Source organism: Stigmatopora argus, chromosome 3 (genome assembly GCF_051989625.1).
Source record: "Stigmatopora argus isolate UIUO_Sarg chromosome 3, RoL_Sarg_1.0, whole genome shotgun sequence".
NCBI lineage: Eukaryota > Metazoa > Chordata > Actinopteri > Syngnathiformes > Syngnathidae > Stigmatopora > Stigmatopora argus.
Window position 1 is genome coordinate 2,247,668 of NC_135389.1, and position 8,997 is coordinate 2,256,664.

At 41.5% G+C, this 8,997-nt stretch overlaps 1 long non-coding RNA gene across 1 annotated transcript; it reads left to right on the forward strand.

Annotated features, from left to right (window-relative positions):
* Positions 1–3,161: 3,161 nt before the first annotated feature.
* LOC144071883 (uncharacterized) lies at positions 3,162–7,922 on the forward strand. Its single transcript, XR_013299765.1, has 2 exons — positions 3,162–4,532; positions 7,509–7,922. It is a non-coding gene; the product is annotated as an uncharacterized LOC144071883 (long non-coding RNA).
* The last annotated feature ends 1,075 nt before the right edge of the window (positions 7,923–8,997 follow it).

The window sequence follows — 8,997 nt, forward strand, 5'->3', positions numbered from 1 at the left end:
CCAAGTTCAATCAGTTTTCCGTTATAAAACTGTAACTAGCAATCCTTAAGACTACAGTTGTACCTCATCACACGACCGCTCGTTATACAATATTTTCGTCTTACGACGGAAATTTCGATCGAATAATTCGCCCGTCATGCGATCAAAATTCCGTGATGCGACCAAGCCAGGTGGCCATGGCACTGTCTTTTTTGCATATCTTTTATGTATAACAATATTTACGAGCACCGAATGAGTTATTCAGACAACGCCGACAGGCAATGGCACTCTTTCTCAGAATAAAACTTTACTCACAATCAATACGTGGGTAAGCTCAGCTACTGCATTTCCTGTTATTTTTATCTAATACGAGGAGTATTATATTACTTCTCGTTCGCTGCTCATAAGAACATCAGGGGCACTGGCTCGCAAATCCCCGCAATAGCATCCCCGGTAGCAACTCTATCATAGGCGCCGTTCAAAGCGGATGTGACCACAGATGCTACAAGCTAAAAGGGAGCCGCTAGCCAGCGTCCCCGAAGCTCCCATGGCAGCGGAGCGATCGCTGATAAAAGACTGGTGCTAGTTGGCAAGTGGTCGTGCGTTATCCGATTGTGAGGACATTTGTGTGCATTATTTTCGGAATATTTTGAAGGGAATAGTACAACAGCAAACAGCCCATCGATAGCGAACGTGAGGGTGGAGTGTTTGTTCCGTTTACGAGTGCATTGTGTGGATAAAAAAACAAAGCCCCCCACCCCTTTTGTGCCCCTCTCCCCTCGGCGAAATCCGCCCGATTTTAGTTAGATTAAACACATTTTATTTCTATTAAACCAGTAGTTATGTGTTACTTTGTTAATAGATGGGGAATTAGAAGAAATAAAACATTTTTTCCAATCCAATATCCTGTTTTTGGTGTTTTTTCAGAGGGCTGGAACGAATTAATTTTTTTTCCATTCATTTCAATGGGAAACGTCCGCTCGAGTTACGAGAACCTCGTCATATGATCTCAGTCTCGGAACGGATTACGATCGTATGTCGAGGTACCACTGTATTATTAATACACAGACAAGGGATTTTTTTAGATTGCATTGATTTTTATCATGTAACAATATATCCACAACTTCCTAAAACACTTGTAAATATTGAGAAGTAGTAGTAGTCATTTTAGTAATTTGCGGGTTTTTACTAAAAACACAATAGAAAACAAGGAACTAGTACTTCAAAAAAAAAATTGAGAAGAACTGATTTTTGTTTTGTTTTGCTAATTACAATGAATGTATTTGATTAGACCATTATTATCTACCCCGGGCCTTATTAAGTAGCCAAAGGCACCGTGATAAGAGACAGAGAGTAAGTTTTTCCAAAATATAACTGAAAAGAAATTATTCAGCATTTGGACAAAATACGAAGATGAGTCGTTGTTGCACTCTGAGTGATTTTAACTGGCTAACCACTCTGGGAAAGGTGTGTCTCTGTTCCCATTTCTGTATAATGGCTCTGACAGTGGTTAGCTGGCTCCCCAAAGACTTGGAAATGGCTTTGTAACCTTTTACAGACTGATAAATGTCCATCACTTTTTTCACATTTCTTGTTGAATTTCTTTGGAGCGTAGCATGATCTTGTAGTCTACTTCACTCAGTCTAATACATTATATGTAAGTGTTTTCTTGATTCAACCCATGTGGAGGTAATTGGATGTGGGTGTGGCCTGTGAAATTGAACTTAGCTTTCCTACAATCGTGATTAGTCAGTTATTTTATGATTTAACAAGGGGGGCAATTATTTTTTCACAAAGGGCCAGACAAGTTTGTAATTTTTTTCTGCCATGGTAAATATAATCATCATTTAGAAACTGCATTTTCTATTTCATAGGGTTATCGCTGTGTCATACTAAAATTGGTTGGATGGTCTGAAACCTCTGTGTGATAAATATGGAAAAATCAGAGAAATCAGGAAGGGGGCAAATACCTTTTCACGGCATTGTATACTAGATGGCCGGGAGTCTATCCATGCGGCAAAGAGGATACAACTTCAGTGATTAAAGTATTGATTAACCAATAATGGAACACATGTTAAAAATAAGAATTTACATACGGTTGAAAATGCTCTCGGGTCGCCGGTCCCACTTGCTCGTTCAGAAACAAAAGACAGTTGTTGCGCTATAAAAAAAATCTCTTTTGAAAAATGGGTTAGATGAGAAAGGAAAATTTCAGTTCCACGCATAGCACAGCAAACGTGAATACAATTATGTACAGGTATACAGAAGCAGGAGAAGTATGCCTTTTAGGAAAAAGTAAGGAAAACTGACGGTCAATTTCAAGAGAAAGGATGACGAATTTTACCTATTTAAGCAATGTTTGGGTTTTATTTTTGTTAAAACATTGTAAACCAAAGTGAAAATCTGACGAAAATAAAACCTCACAAAATAGCGGTCCTGTTGCGTAGTTCATGCAACACACTTCAAGTGTAAATGACTAAGTGGAAACACTGCAGTGTGCACTGAAGAAGGTATGGAGTTTCGAATCTGCAGAGTGTAATGCTTAGAGCTACCACAAGAGAGCAGCAAATTAACATATTTCTGGTCAGGCATACTCATCGATAATCCTTGCAAATGCTCAAAGTTTGAGTTTATACACAACAGTTACAATTAAAGCCTTCCATTAGTGCACCTGCTCTCCCCTTTTTGTTGACTTATGTCCTGCTCATGGGTCCACTCGGCTCTGCTGTGAGGCCATTCACAACTGTACCAGCATTATTATGGAATCAAGAATTTATTTTGCATTAGCGGTTAATTTGGTTTTCAAAAATGTTGACACGGCCATCGGGCCGTGTCAACCTTTCACTTGGGCAGGTCCGGTGGGGCAAGTGGTTGGCGCGTCGGCCTCACAGCTCTGTGGTCCTGGGTTCAAATCCAGGTCACGTCCACCTGTGTGGAGTTTGCATGTTTTCCCCGGGCCTGCGTGGGTTTCCTCTGGGTGCTGCGGTTTCCTCCCACATTCCAAAAACATGCATGGTAGGCTGATTGGACACTAAATTGCCCTTATGTATGAGTGTGAGCGTGAATGGTTGTTTGCCTCCTTGTACCCTGCGATTGGCTGCCCACCAATTCAGAGTGTACCCCGCCTCTGGCCCGAAGTCAGCTGGGATAGGCTCCAGCATTCCTCACGACCCCAGTGAGGATAAAGTGTTTCAGAAAATGATATGATATGATAAAAATGTTGACTGTTCATGGGAAAGTTTATATGCATCAAAATATGTATTTCTAGAAGACTCACCTTCTTAAATAAATTAGATCAATATAGTAGAGTTTTTCATTAGAAGACAGAATAACTGCTTAGCATGCCTCCCGCACAGTTTTAAGATCATGGATTCAAACCTAAGGTCAAGCCTTCCTTTGTTTGGGTACTACAGTTTCCCCCACATCCTTAATAGGTTACTGTTCCTGGCTGTGAAAAGAATCTCAACTAAGTCGTTATTTTATAGAACTTCAGTACTATTTTGAATACAGACGCTCCCCTACTTACGAACGAGTTAGGTTCCGAGCGATTGTTCATAAGTTGAATTTGTTTGTAAGTTGATTCAGTGCTATATTTTGTATTATAATTTATGTTTAAGGGCTATATAAGTATATTGAAGGTTTATATTAGTGCATTTGTATGTTTAAGGCTTGTATAAGTAACACACATTGGTTTGTACTGAAAAAAACATTTAATACAATGGAGAGAATATGTACAGTACTGTATAGAGAGAGAGATTTATGTATTAGAAACTGGCCGAAAGAAGCGATCTAACGACGATTGCACAGTTTTCTTCTTTTTTTCATCATAAATGATGCGGTAGCACTGTATGGCATCATTCAATTGATTTGCAAACTTTGTGCAACGTTCAATATTTGGGTCCTGCTGCTCGATCTTTCTGTTTATAAATGGTACTGACGGTCGAACGATTCAAGTTGTATGACCGTGCAACGCTCACCACTTTCACGCGCATCAAGCTTCGTTATTATTGCCACTCGTTTCAAATGAAATGGCTTGCCTCTTCCTTGCAACTCCCTCAATAGAAGCATTTCGCTTTTGACCAACCATATTGAATAATGGCTGCACGAGATATTTCATGATAAAAATGAAAAAGGTTCTTTGCGCACTGGCGATACATCACGCACTTACGCAACTTACGCAACAAAATCGAACTTACGAACATTTTTCGACATAAACGCAATTTGCAGACATGTTCGTATGTACCGTTGTTCGGAAGTCGTATGTTCGTAAGTAGGGGAGCGTCTGTAGTATTCATAAGATAGGTTTAACAGCTCTCACTGTGTCTAGTCCCTCTTAATAACTCCGAGTACAGGATTAGTGTTTTTAAGACTGATGCTTAGAGGCACGAAGAGGAGTCTGCGCTTAAATGACCAGAAGATGCTTTTAAACACAGTTTTTAACTCTGAATGTGACGTGGTCAAGGTTGATATAACACTGAGGGCAGACATGTACCGACCACAAATAGTGGACTGAATCCTGATGGGGTCTGGATCAAGCCAGAAGGAAGAAACAGGTCAGAACAAATAATTGCACAATGATGACTAATTGGCATAATGAGAAAAAGTTATGGTCATTTTCTTTAATTTGCCCTTACATTTTTTATTTTATCATTTAATATAATGCCTAGGGTCTAGGGTGTAGTCTCGCTTTTTCCCGAAGTCAGCTGGGTTAGGCTCCAGCAACCCCCACAACCCTTTTGAAGCTGTGCGGTATGGAAGATGATTGAATGAATATTTTGAAACTGTTGGTATTAACAGTCGTATGTTATAATTCTGACAATTAATTGTTTACATCTTGAATTATATTTATTGCAAACCATTTTAAGAGGATCATTAATTACACAGTGCCTCATTAAGTCTCAGGCTTTGGAATGGAACAATCAGGGATCATATTCAGCTCTGGACAAAACTGGTTGTTAGAGAGATCAATGTCAGTTTTCTGGCTACTATTGAAGTACCATTTGGTGAGGCACAGCAACCACAGCTCAAGAGTGTAGCACTGTTTGAGTGCCCCTTTCGTGGACATTGTCCTTACATACTGGAATGAATGTGATAATTTCATGTGGGCGTTTTGATGTGTTTTATGTATTTGTTCACACTAGTGTGCATGTGTATGGTGTAGTTTAGTGTTGATTTCTCTTTTGGCCCTTGCATTGTTTTCAGGTAAAAATTAACCAGCATTCAAGTTTAGATAGGAAAAAAAAACAATTGGACTTTTAACATACCCAAACTTGACAGTGAGTCACTTGCAGGGATAACCCTCAAATTATAAATACTCAATACTCGGTGCATTTTCTCGTAGCGCCTTCAACGTATCAATCCAACCCTCAAAAACTATTTTATGGCTATAAAACCTCTACTGCAGCTACAGCTGCGACACATAAAAAATAATCAATAAATCAATGCACAAAAATGGGGTAAAATCCACTTCCTAGCAGCAGTTCATGATTAAATACAAATACTGGAGCTTTTCAGACATTAAAACCAGGCCAGGGGGGGCGATTTTCCCGGGAAAAGACAGCGATGAACGTCAATGGCGTACGGGCAAACATTGCCCGAAAATGGGGTAAAATCCAGCCGAAAACAGCATTTATTGATTAAATACAAATACTGGAGCTTTTTAGACATCAGAACCGGGCCCGGAGTATCATTTCCCCAGTAAAAAGACAGCAATGAACGTTGATACGTCCATACGTGAAATGACAAAAAAATCCACTAAAATTAGGTAAAATCCACTTCCTAGCAGCATTTATTGATTGAATACAAATACTGGAGCTTTTGAGACATTACAACCAGGTCAGGGGGGTGATTTCTTCAGGAAAAGACAACGATGGACGTCAATGGCGAAACGGCAAAAATTAAACTGGGGTAAAATCCACATCCTAGCAGCATTTAGTGATTAAATACAAACACTGGAGCTTAAATACAAACACTGGAGCTTTTCAGATATCAGAACTGGGCCCACAATTGAAATATTATTTAGGAATATAGCCATATTATACTCACCAAAAATTATTTTTAACTGTACACAATATCCATCCTCCTTTCTTTATTCCTTCTTTTCTATCGCCATTGAAGCTAATGATGAAAGTCGAGCCTGTCCTCTCATATTTCCGGCATAGTCTGTCTTGAAAATGGCTTTAAATAAACACAACAATATATTTGCTTGTGCAGCTAAGTTAGAGCAATGAAAGTGGCGCACACACCATTTTCCCGGCTGTAACAGGCTTGCTAGCTTCGGAGTTGACAGCCCTTTCTTAATGATGTCCATTTTTTTCTGGAAAAGTCCGTCTGTAAAATAGCTTTGTGAGCAAATTTGCAACCAAATCTTTCGGCCATTGTGGGTGGAGTTTGCGATCTCTGGCTCCCTCACTATGGCTTTGGCCCGCCTACTAGCCAATCATAGTTGGTGAAAGCAATGACGTATCCCAGCCAGCAAAATGCCAACGCCCATGAAAAATCATTGTGGGGTCGCCAACTCGAAATCTGATTGGTTAAAAGCAACAGTCTTGTTTAATGCAGCAGACCCCGCAGAACTGATTGTGAAGGCTTTGAGGCAGATTTGATCTAGCAACTAATAATGGCTGAAATGTGATTGGTTAAATGCTTCAATATGAAAACACACATCTGGAAGCAGTGCAACCAAGGGGAAAAGCAATGAAAGGAAGCTAACAGACCATTTTGAATAATAAGTATTGATGGACAAAATATAATATGATTCAGATATTTTTTAGGCCAGCAGAGAAGGCCTTGAAGGCCCTGGCGCCCCACCACTAATATATATATGACTCCGGGCCAGAGGCGGGGTACATCCTGAAATGGTGGCGAGCCGATCGCAGGGCACAAGGAGACGGACAACCATGCACACTCACCCATATCTAGGGCCAATTTAGTGTCCAATCAGCCTACCATGCATGTTTTTGGAATGTGAGAGGAAACCGGAGTACCCAGAGGAAACCCACACAGGCCCGAAGTATGAGTGTGAGCGTGAAGGGTTGTTTGTCTTGTGCCCTGCGATTGGCTGGCCACGAATGCAGGGTGTCCCCTGCCTCTGGCTCGAAGTTAGCCGGGATAGGCTCCAGCACCCCCCACGACCCTAGTGAGGATAACGCGGTTCAGAAAATGAGATGAGATGGGAGGCATTATAGTGTGTTAAAGGGCACATCTCTAACACACTTAGGAAATTAGTATAATCCTATTTGACAGTTGCTGAGGTGCCTCATGAGCTATAATTAAGTCATACAGTGACCCACATACAACACTCGTGTGTCTCACGCAATAAGTGAGCTTAACATGATTTAATGTCACTTGAGTGTGTAGGGGTCGTGAAAGGATCTTAACAGAGAAATTAATTTTGAAATTTGATCGCAAAGAAAAATGACTGAAAACCTCTATTCACCTATCAAATATGGTTGGATCAATATCTATACGATGTGTGCTGCATTTTATTTACTGTGTCGGGAAATTAACTCCTTGCCTCTTGGTTGCAGAGATGCCCTCGTGCTTACAGACCCAATCTGAGTCCTCAGATTCTGACTCATCCTTTCATCCACCTGCCATCCTCATCACTGCTCCTTCACAAGATGATCTCTATGCCTACTCATCCAACTTCACTTTATCTGATGCTATCAAAGAACGGAGGCCCTCTTCAGTGCCCATTGTCGTTGGTAAAAAGTTAATGAAGAGGAAATGACCATCAGATGAGGCTGGGCTGGGCTTTAGCTTCATTCCCCTGACCTCTGATTACGCAGTCAGTTCATTATGGCGTGAATGATAATGGTCTCTTTTATTTATCACGTTATTGACTGGCAATCAGTCCTTGATGTTGTCTTTGGCTCGAATTGACTTCAGCTTTTCTGTGACCCTAAAATAATACGCGGTAAAAAATAAATAAATAAATAGATGGATGGCCATGCTACTGGCAAGTAATTTTGTTACATATTTATTATTTTGTAACTATAATGTCTAGTAACACATGGCACTCACAGACATGAGAGAGGGGGGAGGGAGAGAGAGAGAGATGGAGAGAGATTGAGATAGAGAGAGATGGAGAGGGAGAGAGCGATGGAGACAGAGAGATGGAGAGAACAAGAGAGAGAGAGATGGAGAGAGAGCGATGGAGAGAGAGAGATGGAGAGAGAGATGGAGAGAGAGAGATGGAGAGAGAGATGGAGAGAGAGATGGAGAGAGAGAGAGAGATGGAGAGAGAGATGGAGAGAGATGGAGAGAGAGAGAGATGGAGAGAGAGAGAGAGAGATGGGGAGAGAGAGATGGAGAGAGAGATGGGGAGAGAGAGATGGAGAGATGGAGAGAGAGAGAAAGAGATGGAGAGAAAGATGGAGAGAGATGGAGAGAGAGAGATGGAGAGAGAGATGGAGAGAGAGAGAGATGGATGGAGAGAGAAAGATGGAGAGAGGGAGAGAGATGGCAAGAACAAGAGAGAGAGATGGAGAGAGAAAGAGAGATGGAGAGAGAGATGGAGAGAGAGAGACATGGAGAGAGAGCGATGGAGAGAGAGAGATGGAGAGAGAGAGATGGAGAGAGAGAGAGATGGGGAGAGAGAGATGGGGAGAGAGAGGGAGATGGAGAGAGAGAGATGGGGAGAGAGAGGGAGAGAGAGAGATGGAGAGAGAGAGAGGTAGATGGAGAGAGAGAGAGAGATGGAGAGAGAGAGATGGAGAGAGAGAGATGGAGAGAGAGAGGAAGATGGAGAGAGAGAGATGGAGAGAGAGAGATATGGAGAGAGAGAGAGATGGAGAGAGAGAGGTAGATGGAGAGAGAGAGAGATGGAGAGAGAGAGAGAGATGGAGAGAGAGAGGTAGATGGAGAGAGAGAGAGATGGAGAGAGAGAGATGGAGAGAGAGAGAGATGGAGAGAGAAAGAGAGATGAGAGAGAGATGGAGAGAGAGATGGAGAGAGAGAGAGATGGATGGAGAGAGAAAGATGGAGAGAGGGAGAGAGATGGCAAGAACAAGAGAG